This window comes from Stigmatopora nigra, unplaced genomic scaffold (genome assembly GCF_051989575.1).
Source record: "Stigmatopora nigra isolate UIUO_SnigA unplaced genomic scaffold, RoL_Snig_1.1 HiC_scaffold_26, whole genome shotgun sequence".
Taxonomy (NCBI): Eukaryota; Metazoa; Chordata; class Actinopteri; order Syngnathiformes; family Syngnathidae; genus Stigmatopora; species Stigmatopora nigra.
The window spans coordinates 2,167,024-2,191,146 of NW_027551605.1; the positions used below are offsets into that span (position 1 = coordinate 2,167,024).

A 24,123-nucleotide genomic window follows, 5' to 3' on the forward strand; every position below is an offset into this window, starting at 1 on the left:
TTGTACGACAAGCTAAAACTACACACAGTCTGTTTGATAATGGAAAACTGTGTTGCTTTTCTGTGTTTAAATGGAGCAAATGCTTCAAAAATGTGCTGTGGTTCAGGTCATGTGACTCACAACGGTCCAATAGGAAAGTAGCAATAACCTAAACCTATTTACCAGCAACCAAGGTTCTCCTTTTGGCAACCAATATCCTTAGCAGTGAAAAGCCATTTGTTTGAACATTATTTGCAAAAAATGAAAACAAATCAACAGCCCCTGCCTAATGTATTACTTCCTGTCCCCTGCACTTGTGATGAACAAAGACAACTTTCCACTAGTATGTCACAAAATCGATCAACTCACAATTCAACTAGTATTGTCCACTTCAAAGATATTTAATTCAAATGATATAAATTATAACTGGATTGAACAATCACCTCACAGGCAAAATACACAAGAATTGAAAACCAGTGATTGATACAAACACAAAAATGATTTGAAGAAGAAAATACTACAATTTTCAGTTATGCCTCTATCACCTTGGCCTTGTTGACAAGATCATTGTGTGGCCATTTTGAAAGCATCACAGAACCCAAAGGAATGCCAATGTTCAATCGACACATGGAATGCAGCGTGTGAGAATGATATCAACTTTGTTGGATTCGGGTGCACGTCAAATTGAAATTACCCTCCAGTTAAAAGGCAATTTAACAAACGATCAGGGGAGAGCGCGGACGCAGTCCCCCACTCTCAGAAATTGTGCAGTCGAGATTCCCACATTTGGGGAATTCGCAGGGGTCAGCGTGGCCGGGAGTGCAATGGCTGAGCCTCACCCTGGGTGAACCACCTTCATGATCATGGTATCGCCCCTGCCAGGTAAGTATGAGTTGTACGCAGACGCAGCTATGTTCTTTCGCCTGCTCAACATCTTCAGTCATGGGCTCATCGGCACCCCTTTCTTAACCTGCTGCTGAAGTTGTATTTCAGATCTATCTCACTTTGGTGCCGAAAACCGGAGACCCAACAGCCAACAATTGCCGGAGCGACGACGACAGCATCCTCCATTGAAAGGGTCAACTCGACGGACGTTCCCTCGCCGCACCGGTGATCTGGCGACGGGTCCCCCGAACTAGGGCAGGTTCGGAACGAGCAAGATCGTGAGTTCACCCTTTGACTCCTGTCTCCGTGAAGTGTGATAATTTGAATGAGTATTATCACTGCGCTAGTATTAACATTTTGTGGTCTGGGAGCAACTTGCACAGAACATAATAGTTTGTGCTCTGGGACCAAAGTATGTAGAACACTATGGTCCGGGCCCAACTTAGGTAGAACAAAATAGAGTCAGGCACTCCGCTGAGATTAAATCAGGGACTTCTATTCTTGGTACGTTAATGGAGTCAGGGACTCTGCTAAGACAACGTCAGGGAGTTGTGGCCTTGGTATATTCAGAGATATTGGGTGAATCACAAAGTAGAGAATTTAATTTCTGTAAATGTGGAATAAAATTGTTGTTCAAACTATTGAGTAAGTGATAAATATGGGTCGGAGAGCGTCAAGGGAGATGGGTTTTTTGCCGGACTGTTGGATGGATTTGGCGGGTTACCGAATGTGGGGTGTGTGCGAATGCGCAGTGTGGGGGCTTGCATGTGTCACCCTCGATGGGCGCAGAGGCATGGTTTATGTACAAGTTTGAAGGAGGTAGAAGATTTGATGGAGACAGGCACTAATCTACCAATGTGATGATTTTTCCTAAAATACATTGATTTGACAAATGAGGGAAGCTCCACGTGCGCAGAGCATCAAAAAAATTGAACGGACCTCTTGATGTTCCTCCCCACGGAAATCTTTAGTAAAAGGCGAAAGATTTGTGCGATCTGAAGAGAAACAAGTGTACTGACGAAAGCACGACAGAACGAGCTATGTCTATATCCGCAATAGTACTTTAACACACAGGCTAATGCACTACTAACTAATGGGCGACTCCAGTCCTTTGAGCAGCCAATCACTTTTTTTTAATGCTGCCAATCACGTTGCAGCTACTGTATCAGGCAGACCGGGGATAGGAGCAGCGTTGTGGTGTAAGATGAAGCAGGGCATAGACATCATCATGTGGGTGTTGATCGGTTAGATTTATCGAAGTGTAGTGAAATTAACAAAGAATTCAAATGACCCAAATGACTTCACAACTATCACAAATTAACTCAATAACAACACTAGTTCACAGGTAGCGTGTTTACCTTTCACCATTACCTTCTCAAGAGTTCTAGGTTTAGAGGAGAGATAATGCTTGATATTGACAATGAAGAGGGGCACACCATTCCTGGAGGTACTGCAATACCAGGTCGATGCGTGGAGTGGATGGAGCAAGCCCTTAGGCCATCTCCCAGTTCCAAAAATCAATTTAATATATGGTCCACAGATAGGGGACGTATCAGATATTAAACTGATAAGAACAGATACTACACTTGATCTTAGCCAAAAGGCCGAGAAGCGATAACCCAGTCGCCGGCAGGAAGGACGGCTTCCTTCCAGCCATTACGAGCTATAGTAATGGTTACAAAGATCACATGACGACAAAGGCACACTTTGTACGACAAGCTAAAACTACACACAGTCTGTTTGATAATGGAAAACTGTGTTGCTTTTCTGTGTTTAAATGGAGCAAATGCTTCAAAAATGTGCTGTGGTTCAGGTCATGTGACTCACAACGGTCCAATAGGAAAGTAGCAATAACCTAAACCTATTTACCAGCAACCAAGGTTCTCCTTTTGGCAACCAATATCCTTAGCAGTGAAAAGCCATTTGTTTGAACATTATTTGCAAAAAATGAAAACAAATCAACAGCCCCTGCCTAATGTATTACTTCCTGTCCCCTGCACTTGTGATGAACAAAGACAACTTTCCACTAGTATGTCACAAAATCGATCAACTCACAATTCAACTAGTATTGTCCACTTCAAAGATATTTAATTCAAATGATATAAATTATAACTGGGTTGAACAATCACCTCACAGGCAAAATACAAAAGAATTGAAAACCAGTGATTGATACAAACACAAAAATGATTTGAAGAAGAAAATACTACAATTTTCAGTTATGCCTCTATCACCTTGGCCTTGTTGTAAAGATCATTGTGTGGCCATTTTGAAAGCATCACAGAACCCAAAGGAATGCCAATGTTCAATCGACACATGGAATGCAGCGTGTGAGAATGATATCAACTTTGTTGGATTCGGGTGCACGTCAAATTGAAATTACCCTCCAGTTAAAAGGCAATTTAACAAACGATCGGGGGAGAGCGCGGACGCAGTCCCCCACTCTCAGAAATTGTGCAGTCGAGATTCCCACATTTGGGGAATTCGCAGGGGTCAGCGTGGCCGGGAGTGCAATGGCTGAGCCTCACCCTGGGTGAACCACCTTCATGATCATGGTATCGCCCCTGCCAGGTAAGTATGAGTTGTACGCAGACGCAGCACTATGTTCTTTCGCCTGCTCAACATCTTCAGTCATGGGCTCATCGGCACCCCTTTCTTAACCTGCTGCTGAAGTTGTATTTCAGATCTATCTCACTTTGGTGCCGAAAACCGGAGACCCAACAGCCAACAATTGCCGGAGCGACGACGACAGCATCCTCCATTGAAAGGGTCAACTCGACGGACGTTCCCTCGCCGCACCGGTGATCTGGCGACGGGTCCCCCGAACTAGGGCAGGTTCGGAACGAGCAAGATCGTGAGTTCACCCTTTGACTCCTGTCTCCGTGAAGTGTGATAATTTGAATGAGTATTATCACTGCGCTAGTATTAACATTTTGTGGTCTGGGAGCAACTTGCACAGAACATAATAGTTTGTGCTCTGGGACCAAAGTATGTAGAACACTATGGTCCGGGCCCAACTTAGGTAGAACAAAATAGAGTCAGGCACTCCGCTGAGATTAAATCAGGGACTTCTATTCTTGGTACGTTAATGGAGTCAGGGACTCTGCTAAGACAACGTCAGGGAGTTGTGGCCTTGGTATATTCAGAGATATTGGGTGAATCACAAAGTAGAGAATTTAATTTCTGTAAATGTGGAATAAAATTGTTGTTCAAACTATTGAGTAAGTGATAAATATGGGTCGGAGAGCGTCAAGGGAGATGGGTTTTTTGCCGGACTGTCGGATGGATTTGGCGGGTTACCGAATGTGGGGTGTGTGCGAATGCGCAGTGTGGGGGCTTGCATGTGTCACCCTCGATGGGCGCAGAGGCATGGTTTATGTACAAGTTTGAAGGAGGTAGAAGATTTGATGGAGACAGGCACTAATCTACCAATGTGATGATTTTTCTTAAAATACATTGATTTGACAAATGAGGGAAGCTCCGCGTGCGCAGAGCATCAAAAAAATTGAACGGACCTCTTGATGTTCCTCCCCACGGAAATCTTTAGTAAAAGGCGAAAGATTTGTGCGATCTGAAGAGAAACAAGTGTACTGACGAAAGCACGACAGAACGAGCTATGTCTATATCCGCAATAGTACTTTAACACACAGGCTAATGCACTACTAACTAATGGGCGACTCCAGTCCTTTGAGCAGCCAATCACTTTTTTTTAATGCTGCCAATCACGTTGCAGCTACTGTATCAGGCAGACCGGGGATAGGAGCAGCGTTGTGGTGTAAGATGAAGCAGGGCATAGACATCATCATGTGGGTGTTGATCGGTTAGATTTATCGAAGTGTAGTGAAATTAACAAAGAATTCAAATGACCCAAATGACTTCACAACTATCACAAATTAACTCAATAACAACACTAGTTCACAGGTAACGTGTTTACCTTTCACCATTACCTTCTCAAGAGTTCTAGGTTTAGAGGAGAGATAATGCTTGATATTGACAATGAAGAGGGGCACACCATTCCTGGAGGTACTGCAATACCAGGTCGATGTGTGGAGTGGATGGAGCAAGCCCCTAGGCCATCTCCCAGTTCCAAAAATCAATTTAATATATGGTCCACAGATAGGGGACGTATCAGATATTAAACTGATAAGAACAGATACTACACTTGATCTTAGCCAAAAGGCCGAGAAGCGATAACCCAGTGGCCGGCAGGAAGGACGGCTTCCTTCCAGCCATTACGAGCTATAGTAATGGTTACAAAGATCACATGACGACAAAGGCACACTTTGTACGACAAGCTAAAACTACACACAGTCTGTTTGATAATGGAAAACTGTGTTGCTTTTCTGTGTTTAAATGGAGCAAATGCTTCAAAAATGTGCTGTGGTTCAGGTCATGTGACTCACAACGGTCCAATAGGAAAGTAGCAATAACCTAAACCTATTTACCAGCAACCAAGGTTCTCCTTTTGGCAACCAATATCCTTAGCAGTGAAAAGCCATTTGTTTGAACATTATTTGCAAAAAATGAAAACAAATCAACAGCCCCTGCCTAATGTATTACTTCCTGTCCCCTGCACTTGTGATGAACAAAGACAACTTTCCACTAGTATGTCACAAAATCGATCAACTCACAATTCAACTAGTATTGTCCACTTCAAAGATATTTAATTCAAATGATATAAATTATAACTGGATTGAACAATCACCTCACAGGCAAAATACACAAGAATTGAAAACCAGTGATTGATACAAACACAAAAATGATTTGAAGAAGAAAATACTACAATTTTCAGTTATGCCTCTATCACCTTGGCCTTGTTGTAAAGATCATTGTGTGGCCATTTTGAAAGCATCACAGAACCCAAAGGAATGCCAATGTTCAATCGACACATGGAATGCAGCGTGTGAGAATGATATCAACTTTGTTGGATTCGGGTGCACGTCAAATTGAAATTACCCTCCAGTTAAAAGGCAATTTAACAAACGATCAGGGGAGAGCGCGGACGCAGTCCCCCACTCTCAGAAATTGTGCAGTCGAGATTCCCACATTTGGGGAATTCGCAGGGGTCAGCGTGGCCGGGAGTGCCTCACCCTGGGTGAACCACCTTCATGATCATGGTATCGCCCCTGCCAGGTAAGTAAAAGTTGTCCGCAGACGCAGCACTATGTTCTTTCGCCTGCTCAACATCTTCAGTCATGGGCTCATCGGCACCCCTTTCTTAACCTGCTGCTGAAGTTGTATTTCAGATCTATCTCACTTTGGTGCCGAAAACCGGAGACCCAACAGCCAACAATTGCCGGAGCGACGACGACAGCATCCTCCATTGAAAGGGTCAACTCGACGGACGTTCCCTCGCCGCACCGGTGATCTGGCGACGGGTCCCCCGAACTAGGGCAGGTTCGGAACGAGCAAGATCGTGAGTTCACCCTTTGACTCCTGTCTCCGTGAAGTGTGATAATTTGAATGAGTATTATCACTGCGCTAGTATTAACATTTTGTGGTCTGGGAGCAACTTGCACAGAACATAATAGTTTGTGCTCTGGGACCAAAGTATGTAGAACACTATGGTCCGGGCCCAACTTAGGTAGAACAAAATAGAGTCAGGCACTCCGCTGAGATTAAATCAGGGACTTCTATTCTTGGTACGTTAATGGAGTCAGGGACTCTGCTAAGACAACGTCAGGGAGTTGTGGCCTTGGTATATTCAGAGATATTGGGTGAATCACAAAGTAGAGAATTTAATTTCTGTAAATGTGGAATAAAATTGTTGTTCAAACTATTGAGTAAGTGATAAATATGGGTCGGAGAGCGTCAAGGGAGATGGGTTTTTTGCCGGACTGTCGGATGGATTTGGCGGGTTACCGAATGTGGGGTGTGTGCGAATGCGCAGTGTGGGGGCTTGCATGTGTCACCCTCGATGGGCGCAGAGGCATGGTTTATGTACAAGTTTGAAGGAGGTAGAAGATTTGATGGAGACAGGCACTAATCTACCAGTGTGATGATTTTTCTTAAAATACATTGATTTGACAAATGAGGGAAGCTCCGCGTGCGCAGAGCATCAAAAAAATTGAACGGACCTCTTGATGTTCCTCCCCACGGAAATCTTTAGTAAAAGGCGAAAGATTTGTGCGACCTGAAGAGAAACAAGTGTACTGACGAAAGCACGACAGAACGAGCTATGTCTATATCCGCAATAGTACTTTAACACACAGGCTAATGCACTACTAACTAATGGGCGACTCCAGTCCTTTGAGCAGCCAATCACTTTTTTTTAATGCTGCCAATCACGTTGCAGCTACTGTATCAGGCAGACCGGGGATAGGAGCAGCGTTGTGGTGTAAGATGAAGCAGGGCATAGACATCATCATGTGGGTGTTGATCGGTTAGATTTATCGAAGTGTAGTGAAATTAACAAAGAATTCAAATGACCCAAATGACTTCACAACTATCACAAATTAACTCAATAACAACACTAGTTCACAGGTAGCATGTTTACCTTTCACCATTACCTTCTCAAGAGTTCTAGGTTTAGAGGAGAGATAATGCTTGATATTGACAATGAAGAGGGGCACACCATTCCTGGAGGTACTGCAATACCAGGTCGATGTGTGGAGTGGATGGAGCAAGCCCCTAGGCCATCTCCCAGTTCCAAAAATCAATTTAATATATGGTCCACAGATAGGGGACGTATCAGATATTAAACTGATAAGAACAGATACTACACTTGATCTTAGCCAAAATGCCGAGAAGCGATAACCCAGTGGCCGGCAGGAAGGACGGCTTCCTTCCAGCCATTACGAGCTATAGTAATGGTTACAAAGATCACATGACGACAAAGGCACACTTTGTACGACAAGCTAAAACTACACACAGTCTGTTTGATAATGGAAAACTGTGTTGCTTTTCTGTGTTTAAATGGAGCAAATGCTTCAAAAATGTGCTGTGGTTCAGGTCATGTGACTCACAACGGTCCAATAGGAAAGTAGCAATAACCTAAACCTATTTACCAGCAACCAAGGTTCTCCTTTTGGCAACCAATATCCTTAGCAGTGAAAAGCCATTTGTTTGAACATTATTTGCAAAAAATGAAAACAAATCAACAGCCCCTGCCTAATGTATTACTTCCTGTCCCCTGCACTTGTGATGAACAAAGACAACTTTCCACTAGTATGTCACAAAATCGATCAACTCACAATTCAACTAGTATTGTCCACTTCAAAGATATTTAATTCAAATGATATAAATTATAACTGGATTGAACAATCACCTCACAGGCAAAATACACAAGAATTGAAAACCAGTGATTGATACAAACACAAAAATGATTTGAAGAAGAAAATACTACAATTTTCAGTTATGCCTCTATCACCTTGGCCTTGTTGACAAGATCATTGTGTGGCCATTTTGAAAGCATCACAGAACCCAAAGGAATGCCAATGTTCAATCGACACATGGAATGCAGCGTGTGAGAATGATATCAACTTTGTTGGATTCGGGTGCATGTCAAATTGAAATTACCCTCCAGTTAAAAGGCAATTTAACAAACGATCAGGGGAGAGCGCGGACGCAGTCCCCCACTCTCAGAAATTGTGCAGTCGAGATTCCCACATTTGGGGAATTCGCAGGGGTCAGCGTGGCCGGGAGTGCAATGGCTGAGCCTCACCCTGGGTGAACCACCTTCATGATCATGGTATCGCCCCTGCCAGGTAAGTATGAGTTGTACGCAGACGCAGCACTATGTTCTTTCGCCTGCTCAACATCTTCAGTCATGGGCTCATCGGCACCCCTTTCTTAACCTGCTGCTGAAGTTGTATTTCAGATCTATCTCACTTTGGTGCCGAAAACCGGAGACCCAACAGCCAACAATTGCCGGAGCGACGACGACAGCATCCTCCATTGAAAGGGTCAACTCGACGGACGTTCCCTCGCCGCACCGGTGATCTGGCGACGGGTCCCCCGAACTAGGGCAGGTTCGGAACGAGCAAGATCGTGAGTTCACCCTTTGACTCCTGTCTCCGTGAAGTGTGATAATTTGAATGAGTATTATCACTGCGCTAGTATTAACATTTTGTGGTCTGGGAGCAACTTGCACAGAACATAATAGTTTGTGCTCTGGGACCAAAGTATGTAGAACACTATGGTCCGGGCCCAACTTAGGTAGAACAAAATAGAGTCAGGCACTCCGCTGAGATTAAATCAGGGACTTCTATTCTTGGTACGTTAATGGAGTCAGGGACTCTGCTAAGACAACGTCAGGGAGTTGTGGCCTTGGTATATTCAGAGATATTGGGTGAATCACAAAGTAGAGAATTTAATTTCTGTAAATGTGGAATAAAATTGTTGTTCAAACTATTGAGTAAGTGATAAATATGGGTCGGAGAGCGTCAAGGGAGATGGGTTTTTTGCCGGACTGTCGGATGGATTTGGCGGGTTACCGAATGTGGGGTGTGTGCGAATGCGCAGTGTGGGGGCTTGCATGTGTCACCCTCGATGGGCGCAGAGGCATGGTTTATGTACAAGTTTGAAGGAGGTAGAAGATTTGATGGAGACAGGCACTAATCTACCAATGTGATGATTTTTCTTAAAATACATTGATTTGACAAATGAGGGAAGCTCCGCGTGCGCAGAGCATCAAAAAAATTGAACGGACCTCTTGATGTTCCTCCCCACGGAAATCTTTAGTAAAAGGCGAAAGATTTGTGCGATCTGAAGAGAAACAAGTGTACTGACGAAAGCACGACAGAACGAGCTATGTCTATATCCGCAATAGTACTTTAACACACAGGCTAATGCACTACTAACTAATGGGCGACTCCAGTCCTTTGAGCAGCCAATCACTTTTTTTTAATGCTGCCAATCACGTTGCAGCTACTGTATCAGGCAGACCGGGGATAGGAGCAGCGTTGTGGTGTAAGATGAAGCAGGGCATAGACATCATCATGTGGGTGTTGATCGGTTAGATTTATCGAAGTGTAGTGAAATTAACAAAGAATTCAAATGACCCAAATGACTTCACAACTATCACAAATTAACTCAATAACAACACTAGTTCACAGGTAGCGTGTTTACCTTTCACCATTACCTTCTCAAGAGTTCTAGGTTTAGAGGAGAGATAATGCTTGATATTGACAATGAAGAGGGGCACACCATTCCTGGAGGTACTGCAATACCAGGTCGATGCGTGGAGTGGATGGAGCAAGCCCCTAGGCCATCTCCCAGTTCCAAAAATCAATTTAATATATGGTCCCCAGATAGGGGACGTATCAGATATTAAACTGATAAGAACAGATACTACACTTGATCTTAGCCAAAAGGCCGAGAAGCAATAACCCAGTGGCCGGCAGGAAGGACGGCTTCCTTCCAGCCATTACGAGCTATAGTAATGGTTACAAAGATCACATGACGACAAAGGCACACTTTGTACGACAAGCTAAAACTACACACAGTCTGTTTGATAATGGAAAACTGTGTTGCTTTTCTGTGTTTAAATGGAGCAAATGCTTCAAAAATGTGCTGTGGTTCAGGTCATGTGACTCACAACGGTCCAATAGGAAAGTAGCAATAACCTAAACCTATTTACCAGCAACCAAGGTTCTCCTTTTGGCAACCAATATCCTTAGCAGTGAAAAGCCATTTGTTTGAACATTATTTGCAAAAAATGAAAACAAATCAACAGCCCCTGCCTAATGTATTACTTCCTGTCCCCTGCACTTGTGATGAACAAAGACAACTTTCCACTAGTATGTCACAAAATCGATCAACTCACAATTCAACTAGTATTGTCCACTTCAAAGATATTTAATTCAAATGATATAAATTATAACTGGATTGAACAATCACCTCACAGGCAAAATACACAAGAATTGAAAACCAGTGATTGATACAAACACAAAAATGATTTGAAGAAGAAAATACTACAATTTTCAGTTATGCCTCTATCACCTTGGCCTTGTTGACAAGATCATTGTGTGGCCATTTTGAAAGCATCACAGAACCCAAAGGAATGCCAATGTTCAATCGACACATGGAATGCAGCGTGTGAGAATGATATCAACTTTGTTGGATTCGGGTGCACGTCAAATTGAAATTACCCTCCAGTTAAAAGGCAATTTAACAAACGATCAGGGGAGAGCGCGGACGCAGTCCCCCACTCTCAGAAATTGTGCAGTCGAGATTCCCACATTTGGGGAATTCGCAGGGGTCAGCGTGGCCGGGAGTGCAATGGCTGAGCCTCACCCTGGGTGAACCACCTTCATGATCATGGTATCGCCCCTGCCAGGTAAGTATGAGTTGTACGCAGACGCAGCACTATGTTCTTTCGCCTGCTCAACATCTTCAGTCATGGGCTCATCGGCACCCCTTTCTTAACCTGCTGCTGAAGTTGTATTTCAGATCTATCTCACTTTGGTGCCGAAAACCGGAGACCCAACAGCCAACAATTGCCGGAGCGACGACGACAGCATCCTCCATTGAAAGGGTCAACTCGACGGACGTTCCCTCGCCGCACCGGTGATCTGGCGACGGGTCCCCCGAACTAGGGCAGGTTCGGAACGAGCAAGATCGTGAGTTCACCCTTTGACTCCTGTCTCCGTGAAGTGTGATAATTTGAATGAGTATTATCACTGCGCTAGTATTAACATTTTGTGGTCTGGGAGCAACTTGCACAGAACATAATAGTTTGTGCTCTGGGACCAAAGTATGTAGAACACTATGGTCCGGGCCCAACTTAGGTAGAACAAAATAGAGTCAGGCACTCCGCTGAGATTAAATCAGGGACTTCTATTCTTGGTACGTTAATGGAGTCAGGGACTCTGCTAAGACAACGTCAGGGAGTTGTGGCCTTGGTATATTCAGAGATATTGGGTGAATCACAAAGTAGAGAATTTAATTTCTGTAAATGTGGAATAAAATTGTTGTTCAAACTATTGAGTAAGTGATAAATATGGGTCGGAGAGCGTCAAGGGAGATGGGTTTTTTGCCGGACTGTCGGATGGATTTGGCGGGTTACCGAATGTGGGGTGTGTGCGAATGCGCAGTGTGGGGGCTTGCATGTGTCACCCTCGATGGGCGCAGAGGCATGGTTTATGTACAAGTTTGAAGGAGGTAGAAGATTTGATGGAGACAGGCACTAATCTACCAATGTGATGATTTTTCTTAAAATACATTGATTTGACAAATGAGGGAAGCTCCACGTGCGCAGAGCATCAAAAAAATTGAACGGACCTCTTGATGCTCCTCCCCACGGAAATCTTTAGTAAAAGGCGAAAGATTTGTGCGATCTGAAGAGAAACAAGTGTACTGACGAAAGCACGACAGAACGAGCTATGTCTATATCCGCAATAGTACTTTAACACACAGGCTAATGCACTACTAACTAATGGGCGACTCCAGTCCTTTGAGCAGCCAATCACTTTTTTTTAATGCTGCCAATCACGTTGCAGCTACTGTATCAGGCAGACCGGGGATAGGAGCAGCGTTGTGGTGTAAGATGAAGCAGGGCATAGACATCATCATGTGGGTGTTGATCGGTTAGATTTATCGAAGTGTAGTGAAATTAACAAAGAATTCAAATGACCCAAATGACTTCACAACTATCACAAATTAACTCAATAACAACACTAGTTCACAGGTAGCGTGTTTACCTTTCACCATTACCTTCTCAAGAGTTCTAGGTTTAGAGGAGAGATAATGCTTGATATTGACAATGAAGAGGGGCACACCATTCCTGGAGGTACTGCAATACCAGGTCGATGCGTGGAGTGGATGGAGCAAGCCCCTAGGCCATCTCCCAGTTCCAAAAATCAATTTAATATATGGTCCCCAGATAGGGGACGTATCAGATATTAAACTGATAAGAACAGATACTACACTTGATCTTAGCCAAAAGGCCGAGAAGCGATAATCCAGTGGCCGGCAGGAAGGACGGCTTCCTTCCAGCCATTACGAGCTATAGTAATGGTTACAAAGATCACATGACGACAAAGGCACACTTTGTACGACAAGCTAAAACTACACACAGTCTGTTTGATAATGGAAAACTGTGTTGCTTTTCTGTGTTTAAATGGAGCAAATGCTTCAAAAATGTGCTGTGGTTCAGGTCATGTGACTCACAACGGTCCAATAGGAAAGTAGCAATAACCTAAACCTATTTACCAGCAACCAAGGTTCTCCTTTTGGCAACCAATATCCTTAGCAGTGAAAAGCCATTTGTTTGAACATTATTTGCAAAAAATGAAAACAAATCAACAGCCCCTGCCTAATGTATTACTTCCTGTCCCCTGCACTTGTGATGAACAAAGACAACTTTCCACTAGTATGTCACAAAATCGATCAACTCACAATTCAACTAGTATTGTCCACTTCAAAGATATTTAATTCAAATGATATAAATTATAACTGGATTGAACAATCACCTCACAGGCAAAATACACAAGAATTGAAAACCAGTGATTGATACAAACACAAAAATGATTTGAAGAAGAAAATACTACAATTTTCAGTTATGCCTCTATCACCTTGGCCTTGTTGTAAAGATCATTGTGTGGCCATTTTGAAAGCATCACAGAACCCAAAGGAATGCCAATGTTCAATCGACACATGGAATGCAGCGTGTGAGAATGATATCAACTTTGTTGGATTCGGGTGCACGTCAAATTGAAATTACCCTCCAGTTAAAAGGCAATTTAACAAACGATCGGGGGAGAGCGCGGACGCAGTCCCCCACTCTCAGAAATTGTGCAGTCGAGATTCCCACATTTGGGGAATTCGCAGGGGTCAGCGTGGCCGGGAGTGCAATGGCTGAGCCTCACCCTGGGTGAACCACCTTCATGATCATGGTATCGCCCCTGCCAGGTAAGTATGAGTTGTACACAGACGCAGCACTATGTTCTTTCGCCTGCTCAACATCTTCAGTCATGGGCTCATCGGCACCCCTTTCTTAACCTGCTGCTGAAGTTGTATTTCAGATCTATCTCACTTTGGTGCCGAAAACCGGAGACCCAACAGCCAACAATTGCCGGAGCGACGACGACAGCATCCTCCATTGAAAGGGTCAACTCGACGGACGTTCCCTCGCCGCACCGGTGATCTGGCGACGGGTCCCCCGAACTAGGGCAGGTTCGGAACGAGCAAGATCGTGAGTTCACCCTTTGACTCCTGTCTCCGTGAAGTGTGATAATTTGAATGAGTATTATCACTGCGCTAGTATTAACATTTTGTGGTCTGGGAGCAACTTGCACAGAACATAATAGTTTGTGCTCTGGGACCAAAGTATGTAGAACACTATGGTCCGGGCCCAACTTAGGTAGAACAAAATAGAGTCAGGCACTCCGCTGAGATTAAATCAGGGACTTCTATTCTTGGTACGTTAATGGAGTCAGGGACTCTGCTAAGACAACGTCAGGGAGTTGTGGCCTTGGTATATTCAGAGATATTGGGTGAATCACAAAGTAGAGAATTTAATTTCTGTAAATGTGGAATAAAATTGTTGTTCAAACTATTGAGTAAGTGATAAATATGGGTCGGAGAGCGTCAAGGGAGATGGGTTTTTTGCCGGACTGTCGGATGGATTTGGCGGGTTACCGAATGTGGGGTGTGTGCGAATGCGCAGTGTGGGGGCTTGCATGTGTCACCCTCGATGGGCGCAGAGGCATGGTTTATGTACAAGTTTGAAGGAGGTAGAAGATTTGATGGAGACAGGCACTAATCTACCAACGTGATGATTTTTCTTAAAATACATTGATTTGACAAATGAGGGAAGCTCCGCGTGCGCAGAGCATCAAAAAAATTGAACGGACCTCTTGATGTTCCTCCCCACGGAAATCTTTAGTAAAAGGCGAAAGATTTGTGCGATCTGAAGAGAAACAAGTGTACTGACGAAAGCACGACAGAACGAGCTATGTCTATATCCGCAATAGTACTTTAACACACAGGCTAATGCACTACTAACTAATGGGCGACTCCAGTCCTTTGAGCAGCCAATCACTTTTTTTTAATGCTGCCAATCACGTTGCAGCTACTGTATCAGGCAGACCGGGGATAGGAGCAGCGTTGTGGTGTAAGATGAAGCAGGGCATAGACATCATCATGTGGGTGTTGATCGGTTAGATTTATCGAAGTGTAGTGAAATTAACAAAGAATTCAAATGATCCAAATGACTTCACAACTATCACAAATTAACTCATTAACAACACTAGTTCACAGGTAACATGTTTACCTTTCACCATTACCTTCTCAAGAGTTCTAGGTTTAGAGGAGAGATAATGCTTGATATTGACAATGAAGAGGGGCACACCATTCCTGGAAGTACTGCAATACCAGGTCGATGCGTGGAGTGGATGGAGCAAGCCCCTAGGCCATCTCCCAGTTCCAAAAATCAATTTAATATATGGTCCCCCGATAGGGGACGTATCAGATATTAAACTGATAAGAACAGATACTACACTTGATCTTAGCCAAAAGGCCGAGAAGCGATAACCCAGTGGCCGGCAGGAAGGACGGCTTCCTTCCAGCCATTACGAGCTATAGTAATGGTTACAAAGATCACATGACGACAAAGGCACACTTTGTACGACAAGCTAAAACTACACACAGTCTGTTTGATAATGGAAAACTGTGTTGCTTTTCTGTGTTTAAATGGAGCAAATGCTTCAAAAATGTGCTGTGGTTCAGGTCATGTGACTCACAACGGTCCAATAGGAAAGTAGCAATAACCTAAACCTATTTACCAGCAACCAAGGTTCTCCTTTTGGCAACCAATATCCTTAGCAGTGAAAAGCCATTTGTTTGAACATTATTTGCAAAAAATGAAAACAAATCAACAGCCCCTGCCTAATGTATTACTTCCTGTCCCCTGCACTTGTGATGAACAAAGACAACTTTCCACTAGTATGTCACAAAATCGATCAACTCACAATTCAACTAGTATTGTCCACTTCAAAGATATTTAATTCAAATGATATAAATTATAACTGGATTGAACAATCACCTCACAGGCAAAATACACAAGAATTGAAAACCAGTGATTGATACAAACACAAAAATGATTTGAAGAAGAAAATACTACAATTTTCAGTTATGCCTCTATCACCTTGGCCTTGTTGTAAAGATCATTGTGTGGCCATTTTGAAAGCATCACAGAACCCAAAGGAATGCCAATGTTCAATCGACACATGGAATGCAGCGTGTGAGAATGATATCAACTTTGTTGGATTCGGGTGCACGTCAAATTGAAATTACCCTCCAGTTAAAAGGCAATTTAACAAACGATCGGGGGAGAGCGCGGACGCAGTCCCCCACTCTCAGAAATTGTGCAGTCGAGATTCCCACATTTGGGGAATTCGCAGGGGTCAGCGTGGCCGGGAGTGCAATGGCTGAGCCTCACCCTGGGTGAACCACCTTCATGATCATGGTATCACCCCTGCCAGGTAAGTATGAGTTGTACACAGACGCAGCACTATGTTCTTTCGCCTGCTCAACATCTTCAGTCATGGGCTCATCGGCACCCCTTTCTTAACCTGCTGCTGAAGTTGTATTTCAGATCTATCTCACTTTGGTGCCGAAAACCGGAGACCCAACAGCCAACAATTGCCGGAGCGACGACGACAGCATCCTCCATTGAAAGGGTCAACTCGACGGACGTTCCCTCGCCGCACCGGTGATCTGGCGACGGGTCCCCCGAACTAGGGCAGGTTCGGAACGAGCAAGATCGTGAGTTCACCCTTTGACTCCTGTCTCCGTGAAGTGTGATAATTTGAATGAGTATTATCACTGCGCTAGTATTAACATTTTGTGGTCTGGGAGCAACTTGCACAGAACATAATAGTTTGTGCTCTGGGACCAAAGTATGTAGAACACTATGGTCCGGGCCCAACTTAGGTAGAACAAAATAGAGTCAGGCACTCCGCTGAGATTAAATCAGGGACTTCTATTCTTGGTACGTTAATGGAGTCAGGGACTCTGCTAAGACAACGTCAGGGAGTTGTGGCCTTGGTATATTCAGAGATATTGGGTGAATCACAAAGTAGAGAATTTAATTTCTGTAAATGTGGAATAAAATTGTTGTTCAAACTATTGAGTAAGTGATAAATATGGGTCGGAGAGCGTCAAGGGAGATGGGTTTTTTGCCGGACTGTCGGATGGATTTGGCGGGTTACCGAATGTGGGGTGTGTGCGAATGCGCAGTGTGGGGGCTTGCATGTGTCACCCTCGATGGGCGCAGAGGCATGGTTTATGTACAAGTTTGAAGGAGGTAGAAGATTTGATGGAGACAGGCACTAATCTACCAACGTGATGATTTTTCTTAAAATACATTGATTTGACAAATGAGGGAAGCTCCGCGTGCGCAGAGCATCAAAAAAATTGAACGGACCTCTTGATGTTCCTCCCCACGGAAATCTTTAGTAAAAGGCGAAAGATTTGTGCGATCTGAAGAGAAACAAGTGTACTGACGAAAGCACGACAGAACGAGCTATGTCTATATCCGCAATAGTACTTTAACACACAGGCTAATGCACTACTAACTAATGGGCGACTCCAGTCCTTTGAGCAGCCAATCACTTTTTTTTAATGCTGCCAATCACGTTGCAGCTACTGTATCAGGCAGACCGGGGATAGGAGCAGCGTTGTGGTGTAAGATGAAGCAGGGCATAGACATCATCATGTGGGTGTTGATCGGTTAGATTTATCGAAGTGTAGTGAAATTAACAAAGAATTCAAATGATCCAAATGACTTCACAACTATCACAAATTAACTCATTAACAACACTAGTTCACAGGTAACATGTTTACCTTTCACCATTACCTTCTCAAGAGTTCTAGGTTTAGAGGAGAGATAATGCTTGATATTGACAATGAAGAGGGGCACACCATTCCTGGAAGTACTGCAATACCAGGTCGATGCGTGGAGTGGATGGAGCAAGCCCCTAGGCCATCTCCCAGTTCCAAAAATCAATTTAATATATGGTCCCCAGATAGGGGACGTATCAGATATTAAACTGATAAGAACAGATACTACACTTGATCTTAGCCAAAAGGCCGAGAAGCGATAACCCAGTGGCCGGCAGGAAGGACGGCTTCCTTCCAGCCATTACGAGCTATAGTAATGGTTACAAAGATCACATGACGACAAAGGCACACTTTGTACGACAAGCTAAAACTACACACAGTCTGTTTGATAATGGAAAACTGTGTTGCTTTTCTGTGTTTAAATGGAGCAAATGCTTCAAAAATGTGCTGTGGTTCAGGTCATGTGACTCACAACGGTCCAATAGGAAAGTAGCAATAACCTAAACCTATTTACCAGCAACCAAGGTTCTCCTTTTGGCAACCAATATCCTTAGCAGTGAAAAGCCATTTGTTTGAACATTATTTGCAAAAAATGAAAACAAATCAACAGCCCCTGCCTAATGTATTACTTCCTGTCCCCTGCACTTGTGATGAACAAAGACAACTTTCCACTAGTATGTCACAAAATCGATCAACTCACAATTCAACTAGTATTGTCCACTTCAAAGATATTTAATTCAAATGATATAAATTATAACTGGATTGAACAATCACCTCACAGGCAAAATACACAAGAATTGAAAACCAGTGATTGATACAAACACAAAAATGATTTGAAGAAGAAAATACTACAATTTTCAGTTATGCCTCTATCACCTTGGCCTTGTTGTAAAGATCATTGTGTGGCCATTTTGAAAGCGTCACAGAACCCAAAGGAATGCCAATGTTCAATCGACACATGGAATGCAGCGTGTGAGAATGATATCAACTTTGTTGGATTCGGGTGCACGTCAAATTGAAATTACCCTCCAGTTAAAAGGCAATTTAACAGACGATCGGGGGAGAGCGCGGACGCAGTCCCCCACTCTCAGAAATTGCGCAGTCGAGATTCCCACATTTGGGGAATTCGCAGGGGTCAGCGTGGCCGGGAGTGCAATGGCTGAGCCTCACCCTGGGTGAACCACCTTCATGATCATGGTATCGCCCCTGCCAGGTAAGTATGAGTTGTACGCAGACGCAGCACTATGTTCTTTCGCCTGCTCAACATCTTCAGTCATGGGCTCATCGGCACCCCTTTCTTAACCTGCTGCTGAAGTTGTATTTCAGATCTATCTCACTTTGGTGCCGAAAACCGGAGACCCAACAGCCAACAATTGCCGGAGCGACGACGACAGCATCCTCCATTGAAAGGGTCAACTCGACGGACGTTCCCTCGCCGCACCGGTGATCTGGCGACGGGTCCCCCGAACTAGGGCAGGTTCGGAACGAGCAAGATCGTGAGTTCACCCTTTGACTCCTGTCTCCGTGAAGTGTGATAATTTGAATGAGTATTATCACTGCGCTAGTATTAACATTTTGTGGTCTGGGAGCAACTTGCACAGAACATAATAGTTTGTGCTCTGGGACCAAAGTATGTAGAACACTATGGTCCGGGCCCAACTTAGGTAGAACAAAATAGAGTCAGGCACTCCGCTGAGATTAAATCAGGGACTTCTATTCTTGGTACGTTAATGGAGTCAGGGACTCTGCTAAGACAACGTCAGGGAGTTGTGGCCTTGGTATATTCAGAGATATTGGGTGAATCACAAAGTAGAGAATTTAATTTCTGTAAATGTGGAATAAAATTGTTGTTCAAACTATTGAGTAAGTGATAAATATGGGTCGGAGAGCGTCAAGGGAGATGGGTTTTTTGCCGGACTGTCGGATGGATTTGGCGGGTTACCGAATGTGGGGTGTGTGCGAATGCGCAGTGTGGGGGCTTGCATGTGTCACCCTCGATGGGCGCAGAGGCATGGTTTATGTACAAGTTTGAAGGAGGTAGAAGATTTGATGGAGACAGGCACTAATCTACCAACGTGATGATTTTTCTTAAAATACATTGATTTGACAAATGAGGGAAGCTCCGCGTGCGCAGAGCATCAAAAAAATTGAACGGACCTCTTGATGTTCCTCCCCACGGAAATCTTTAGTAAAAGGCGAAAGATTTGTGCGATCTGAAGAGAAACAAGTGTACTGACGAAAGCACGACAGAACGAGCTATGTCTATATCCGCAATAGTACTTTAACACACAGGCTAATGCACTACTAACTAATGGGCGACTCCAGTCCTTTGAGCAGCCAATCACTTTTTTTTAATGCTGCCAATCACGTTGCAGCTACTGTATCAGGCAGACCGGGGATAGGAGCAGCGTTGTGGTGTAAGATGAAGCAGGGCATAGACATCATCATGTGGGTGTTGATCGGTTAGATTTATCGAAGTGTAGTGAAATTAACAAAGAATTCAAATGATCCAAATGACTTCACAACTATCACAAATTAACTCATTAACAACACTAGTTCACAGGTAACATGTTTACCTTTCACCATTACCTTCTCAAGAGTTCTAGGTTTAGAGGAGAGATAATGCTTGATATTGACAATGAAGAGGGGCACACCATTCCTGGAAGTACTGCAATACCAGGTCGATGCGTGGAGTGGATGGAGCAAGCCCCTAGGCCATCTCCCAGTTCCAAAAATCAATTTAATATATGGTCCCCCGATAGGGGACGTATCAGATATTAAACTGATAAGAACAGATACTACACTTGATCTTAGCCAAAAGGCCGAGAAGCGATAACCCAGTGGCCGGCAGGAAGGACGGCTTCCTTCCAGCCATTACGAGCTATAGTAATGGTTACAAAGATCACATGACGACAAAGGCACACTTTGTACGACAAGCTAAAACTACACACAGTCTGTTTGATAATGGAAAACTGTGTTGCTTTTCTGTGTTTAAATGGAGCAAATGCTTCAAAAATGTGCTGTGGTTCAGGTCATGTGACTCACAACGGTCCAATAGGAAAGTAGCAATAACCTAAACCTATTTACCAGCAACCAAGGTTCTCCTTTTGGCAACCAATATCCTTAGCAGTGAAAAGCCATTTGTTTGAACATTATTTGCAAAAAATGAAAACAAATCAACAGCCCCTGCCTAATGTATTACTTCCTGTCCCCTGCACTTGTGATGAACAAAGACAACTTTCCACTAGTATGTCACAAAATCGATCAACTCACAATTCAACTAGTATTGTCCACTTCAAAGATATTTAATTCAAATGATATAAATTATAACTGGATTGAACAATCACCTCACAGGCAAAATACACAAGAATTGAAAACCAGTGATTGATACAAACACAAAAATGATTTGAAGAAGAAAATACTACAATTTTCAGTTATGCCTCTATCACCTTGGCCTTGTTGTAAAGATCATTGTGTGGCCATTTTGAAAGCATCACAGAACCCAAAGGAATGCCAATGTTCAATCGACACATGGAATGCAGCGTGTGAGAATGATATCAACTTTGTTGGATTCGGGTGCACGTCAAATTGAAATTACCCTCCAGTTAAAAGGCAATTTAACAAACGATCGGGGGAGAGCGCGGACGCAGTCCCCCACTCTCAGAAATTGTGCAGTCGAGATTGCCACATTTGGGGAATTCGCAGGGGTCAGCGTGGCCGGGAGTGCAATGGCTGAGCCTCACCCTGGGTGAACCACCTTCATGATCATGGTATCGCCCCTGCCAGGTAAGTATGAGTTGTACACAGACGCAGCACTATGTTCTTTCGCCTGCTCAACATCTTCAGTCATGGGCTCATCGGCACCCCTTTCTTAACCTGCTGCTGAAGTTGTATTTCAGATCTATCTCACTTTGGTGCCGAAAACCGGAGACCCAACAGCCAACAATTGCCGGAGCGACGACGACAGCATCCTCCATTGAAAGGGTCAACTCGACGGACGTTCCCTCGCCGCACCGGTGATCTGGCGACGGGTCCCCCGAACTAGGGCAGGTTCGGAACGAGCAAGATCGTGAGTTCACCCTTTGACTCCTGTCTCCGTGAAGTGTGATAATTTGAATGAGTATTATCACTGCGCTAGTATTAACATTTTGTGGTCTGGGAGCAACTTGCACAGAACATAATAGTTTGTGCTCTGGGACCAAAGTATGTAGAACACTATGGTCCGGGCCCAACTTAGGTAGAACAAAATAGAGTCAGGCACTCCGCTGAGATTAAATCAGGGACTTCTATTCTTGGTACGTTAATGGAGTCAGGGACTCTGCTAAGACAACGTCAGGGAGTTGTGGCCTTGGTATATTCAGAGATATTGGGTGAATCACAAAGTAGAGAATTTAATTTCTGTAAATGTGGAATAAAATTGTTGTTCAAACTATTGAGTAAGTGATAAATATGGGTCGGAGAGCGTCAAGGGAGATGGGTTTTTTGCCGGACTGTCGGATGGATTTGGCGGGTTACCGAATGTGGGGTGTGTGCGAATGCGCAGTGTGGGGGCTTGCATGTGTCACCCTCGATGGGCGCAGAGGCATGGTTTATGTACAAGTTTGAAGGAGGTAGAAGATTTGATGGAGACAGGCACTAATCTACCAACGTGATGATTTTTCTTAAAATACATTGATTTGACAAATGAGGGAAGCTCCGCGTGCGCAGAGCATCAAAAAAATTGAACGGACCTCTTGATGTTCCTCCCCACGGAAATCTTTAGTAAAAGGCGAAAGATTTGTGCGATCTGAAGAGAAACAAGTGTACTGACGAAAGCACGACAGAACGAGCTATGTCTATATCCGCAATAGTACTTTAACACACAGGCTAATGCACTACTAACTAATGGGCGACTCCAGTCCTTTGAGCAGCCAATCACTTTTTTTTAATGCTGCCAATCACGTTGCAGCTACTGTATCAGGCAGACCGGGGATAGGAGCAGCGTTGTGGTGTAAGATGAAGCAGGGCATAGACATCATCATGTGGGTGTTGATCGGTTAGATTTATCGAAGTGTAGTGAAATTAACAAAGAATTCAAATGATCCAAATGACTTCACAACTATCACAAATTAACTCATTAACAACACTAGTTCACAGGTAACATGTTTACCTTTCACCATTACCTTCTCAAGAGTTCTAGGTTTAGAGGAGAGATAATGCAATTTAACAAACGATCGGGGGAGAGCGCGGACGCAGTCCCCCACTCTCAGAAATTGCGCAGTCGAGATTCCCACATTTGGGGAATTCGCAGGGGTCAGCGTGGCCGGGAGTGCAATGGCTGAGCCTCACCCTGGGTGAACCACCTTCATGATCATGGTATCGCCCCTGCCAGGTAAGTATGAGTTGTACGCAGACGCAGCACTATGTTCTTTCGCCTGCTCAACATCTTCAGTCATGGGCTCATCGGCACCCCTTTCTTAACCTGCTGCTGAAGTTGTATTTCAGATCTATCTCACTTTGGTGCCGAAAACCGGAGACCCAACAGCCAACAATTGCCGGAGCGACGACGACAGCATCCTCCATTGAAAGGGTCAACTCGACGGACGTTCCCTCGCCGCACCGGTGATCTGGCGACGGGTCCCCCGAACTAGGGCAGGTTCGGAACGAGCAAGATCGTGAGTTCACCCTTTGACTCCTGTCTCCGTGAAGTGTGATAATTTGAATGAGTATTATCACTGCGCTAGTATTAACATTTTGTGGTCTGGGAGCAACTTGCACAGAACATAATAGTTTGTGCTCTGGGACCAAAGTATGTAGAACACTATGGTCCGGGCCCAACTTAGGTAGAACAAAATAGAGTCAGGCACTCCGCTGAGATTAAATCAGGGACTTCTATTCTTGGTACGTTAATGGAGTCAGGGACTCTGCTAAGACAACGTCAGGGAGTTGTGGCCTTGGTATATTCAGAGATATTGGGTGAATCACAAAGTAGAGAATTTAATTTCTGTAAATGTGGAATAAAATTGTTGTTCAAACTATTGAGTAAGTGATAAATATGGGTCGGAGAGCGTCAAGGGAGATGGGTTTTTTGCCGGACTGTCGGATGGATTTGGCGGGTTACCGAATGTGGGGTGTGTGCGAATGCGCAGTGTGGGGGCTTGCATGTGTCACCCTCGATGGGCGCAGAGGCATGGTTTATGTACAAGTTTGAAGGAGGTAGAAGATTTGATGGAGACAGGCACTAATCTACCAACGTGATGATTTTTCTTAAAATACATTGATTTGACAAATGAGGGAAGCTCCGCGTGCGCAGAGCATCAAAAAAATTGAACGGACCTCTTGATGTTCCTCCCCACGGAAATCTTTAGTAAAAGGCGAAAGATTTGTGCGATCTGAAGAGAAACAAGTGTACTGACGAAAGCACGACAGAACGAGCTATGTCTATATCCGCAATAGTACTTTAACACACAGGCTAATGCACTACTAACTAATGGGCGA

At 44.1% G+C, this 24,123-nt stretch overlaps 27 non-coding genes and 1 pseudogene across 27 annotated transcripts; all 28 read right to left on the reverse strand.

Annotated features, from left to right (window-relative positions):
* Positions 1–704: 704 nt before the first annotated feature.
* LOC144192795 (U1 spliceosomal RNA) lies at positions 705–869 on the reverse strand. The gene has a single exon (XR_013325435.1). It is a non-coding gene; the product is annotated as a U1 spliceosomal RNA (small nuclear RNA).
* Positions 870–1,764: 895 nt separating this feature from the next.
* On the reverse strand, positions 1,765–1,877 carry LOC144192761 (U5 spliceosomal RNA). Its single transcript, XR_013325404.1, has one exon. It is a non-coding gene; the product is annotated as a U5 spliceosomal RNA (small nuclear RNA).
* Positions 1,878–2,289: 412 nt separating this feature from the next.
* Positions 2,290–2,480, reverse strand: LOC144192657 (U2 spliceosomal RNA). Its single transcript, XR_013325301.1, has one exon. It is a non-coding gene; the product is annotated as a U2 spliceosomal RNA (small nuclear RNA).
* Positions 2,481–3,275: 795 nt separating this feature from the next.
* On the reverse strand, positions 3,276–3,440 carry LOC144192517 (U1 spliceosomal RNA). Its single transcript, XR_013325169.1, has one exon. It is a non-coding gene; the product is annotated as a U1 spliceosomal RNA (small nuclear RNA).
* Positions 3,441–4,337: 897 nt separating this feature from the next.
* Positions 4,338–4,450, reverse strand: LOC144192686 (U5 spliceosomal RNA). Its single transcript, XR_013325328.1, has one exon. It is a non-coding gene; the product is annotated as a U5 spliceosomal RNA (small nuclear RNA).
* A 412-nt stretch (positions 4,451–4,862) lies between these two features.
* On the reverse strand, positions 4,863–5,053 carry LOC144192636 (U2 spliceosomal RNA). Its single transcript, XR_013325281.1, has one exon. It is a non-coding gene; the product is annotated as a U2 spliceosomal RNA (small nuclear RNA).
* A 795-nt stretch (positions 5,054–5,848) lies between these two features.
* Positions 5,849–6,002, reverse strand: LOC144192549 (U1 spliceosomal RNA; annotated as a pseudogene).
* An 897-nt stretch (positions 6,003–6,899) lies between these two features.
* LOC144192763 (U5 spliceosomal RNA) lies at positions 6,900–7,012 on the reverse strand. Its single transcript, XR_013325406.1, has one exon. It is a non-coding gene; the product is annotated as a U5 spliceosomal RNA (small nuclear RNA).
* A 412-nt stretch (positions 7,013–7,424) lies between these two features.
* LOC144192660 (U2 spliceosomal RNA) lies at positions 7,425–7,615 on the reverse strand. Its single transcript, XR_013325304.1, has one exon. It is a non-coding gene; the product is annotated as a U2 spliceosomal RNA (small nuclear RNA).
* Positions 7,616–8,410: 795 nt separating this feature from the next.
* On the reverse strand, positions 8,411–8,575 carry LOC144192800 (U1 spliceosomal RNA). Its single transcript, XR_013325440.1, has one exon. It is a non-coding gene; the product is annotated as a U1 spliceosomal RNA (small nuclear RNA).
* An 897-nt stretch (positions 8,576–9,472) lies between these two features.
* Positions 9,473–9,585, reverse strand: LOC144192687 (U5 spliceosomal RNA). The gene has a single exon (XR_013325329.1). It is a non-coding gene; the product is annotated as a U5 spliceosomal RNA (small nuclear RNA).
* A 412-nt stretch (positions 9,586–9,997) lies between these two features.
* LOC144192606 (U2 spliceosomal RNA) lies at positions 9,998–10,188 on the reverse strand. Its single transcript, XR_013325253.1, has one exon. It is a non-coding gene; the product is annotated as a U2 spliceosomal RNA (small nuclear RNA).
* A 795-nt stretch (positions 10,189–10,983) lies between these two features.
* On the reverse strand, positions 10,984–11,148 carry LOC144192801 (U1 spliceosomal RNA). The gene has a single exon (XR_013325441.1). It is a non-coding gene; the product is annotated as a U1 spliceosomal RNA (small nuclear RNA).
* An 897-nt stretch (positions 11,149–12,045) lies between these two features.
* On the reverse strand, positions 12,046–12,158 carry LOC144192781 (U5 spliceosomal RNA). Its single transcript, XR_013325422.1, has one exon. It is a non-coding gene; the product is annotated as a U5 spliceosomal RNA (small nuclear RNA).
* Positions 12,159–12,570: 412 nt separating this feature from the next.
* On the reverse strand, positions 12,571–12,761 carry LOC144192571 (U2 spliceosomal RNA). Its single transcript, XR_013325218.1, has one exon. It is a non-coding gene; the product is annotated as a U2 spliceosomal RNA (small nuclear RNA).
* A 795-nt stretch (positions 12,762–13,556) lies between these two features.
* Positions 13,557–13,721, reverse strand: LOC144192528 (U1 spliceosomal RNA). Its single transcript, XR_013325180.1, has one exon. It is a non-coding gene; the product is annotated as a U1 spliceosomal RNA (small nuclear RNA).
* An 897-nt stretch (positions 13,722–14,618) lies between these two features.
* Positions 14,619–14,731, reverse strand: LOC144192688 (U5 spliceosomal RNA). Its single transcript, XR_013325330.1, has one exon. It is a non-coding gene; the product is annotated as a U5 spliceosomal RNA (small nuclear RNA).
* A 412-nt stretch (positions 14,732–15,143) lies between these two features.
* On the reverse strand, positions 15,144–15,334 carry LOC144192556 (U2 spliceosomal RNA). Its single transcript, XR_013325204.1, has one exon. It is a non-coding gene; the product is annotated as a U2 spliceosomal RNA (small nuclear RNA).
* A 795-nt stretch (positions 15,335–16,129) lies between these two features.
* LOC144192489 (U1 spliceosomal RNA) lies at positions 16,130–16,294 on the reverse strand. Its single transcript, XR_013325141.1, has one exon. It is a non-coding gene; the product is annotated as a U1 spliceosomal RNA (small nuclear RNA).
* Positions 16,295–17,191: 897 nt separating this feature from the next.
* LOC144192690 (U5 spliceosomal RNA) lies at positions 17,192–17,304 on the reverse strand. Its single transcript, XR_013325332.1, has one exon. It is a non-coding gene; the product is annotated as a U5 spliceosomal RNA (small nuclear RNA).
* A 412-nt stretch (positions 17,305–17,716) lies between these two features.
* Positions 17,717–17,907, reverse strand: LOC144192574 (U2 spliceosomal RNA). Its single transcript, XR_013325221.1, has one exon. It is a non-coding gene; the product is annotated as a U2 spliceosomal RNA (small nuclear RNA).
* Positions 17,908–18,702: 795 nt separating this feature from the next.
* LOC144192498 (U1 spliceosomal RNA) lies at positions 18,703–18,867 on the reverse strand. Its single transcript, XR_013325150.1, has one exon. It is a non-coding gene; the product is annotated as a U1 spliceosomal RNA (small nuclear RNA).
* An 897-nt stretch (positions 18,868–19,764) lies between these two features.
* On the reverse strand, positions 19,765–19,877 carry LOC144192691 (U5 spliceosomal RNA). The gene has a single exon (XR_013325333.1). It is a non-coding gene; the product is annotated as a U5 spliceosomal RNA (small nuclear RNA).
* A 412-nt stretch (positions 19,878–20,289) lies between these two features.
* Positions 20,290–20,480, reverse strand: LOC144192557 (U2 spliceosomal RNA). The gene has a single exon (XR_013325205.1). It is a non-coding gene; the product is annotated as a U2 spliceosomal RNA (small nuclear RNA).
* Positions 20,481–21,275: 795 nt separating this feature from the next.
* LOC144192494 (U1 spliceosomal RNA) lies at positions 21,276–21,440 on the reverse strand. The gene has a single exon (XR_013325146.1). It is a non-coding gene; the product is annotated as a U1 spliceosomal RNA (small nuclear RNA).
* Positions 21,441–22,337: 897 nt separating this feature from the next.
* On the reverse strand, positions 22,338–22,450 carry LOC144192692 (U5 spliceosomal RNA). The gene has a single exon (XR_013325334.1). It is a non-coding gene; the product is annotated as a U5 spliceosomal RNA (small nuclear RNA).
* A 410-nt stretch (positions 22,451–22,860) lies between these two features.
* Positions 22,861–23,025, reverse strand: LOC144192499 (U1 spliceosomal RNA). The gene has a single exon (XR_013325151.1). It is a non-coding gene; the product is annotated as a U1 spliceosomal RNA (small nuclear RNA).
* Positions 23,026–23,922: 897 nt separating this feature from the next.
* LOC144192693 (U5 spliceosomal RNA) lies at positions 23,923–24,035 on the reverse strand. Its single transcript, XR_013325335.1, has one exon. It is a non-coding gene; the product is annotated as a U5 spliceosomal RNA (small nuclear RNA).
* Positions 24,036–24,123: the final 88 nt, after the last annotated feature.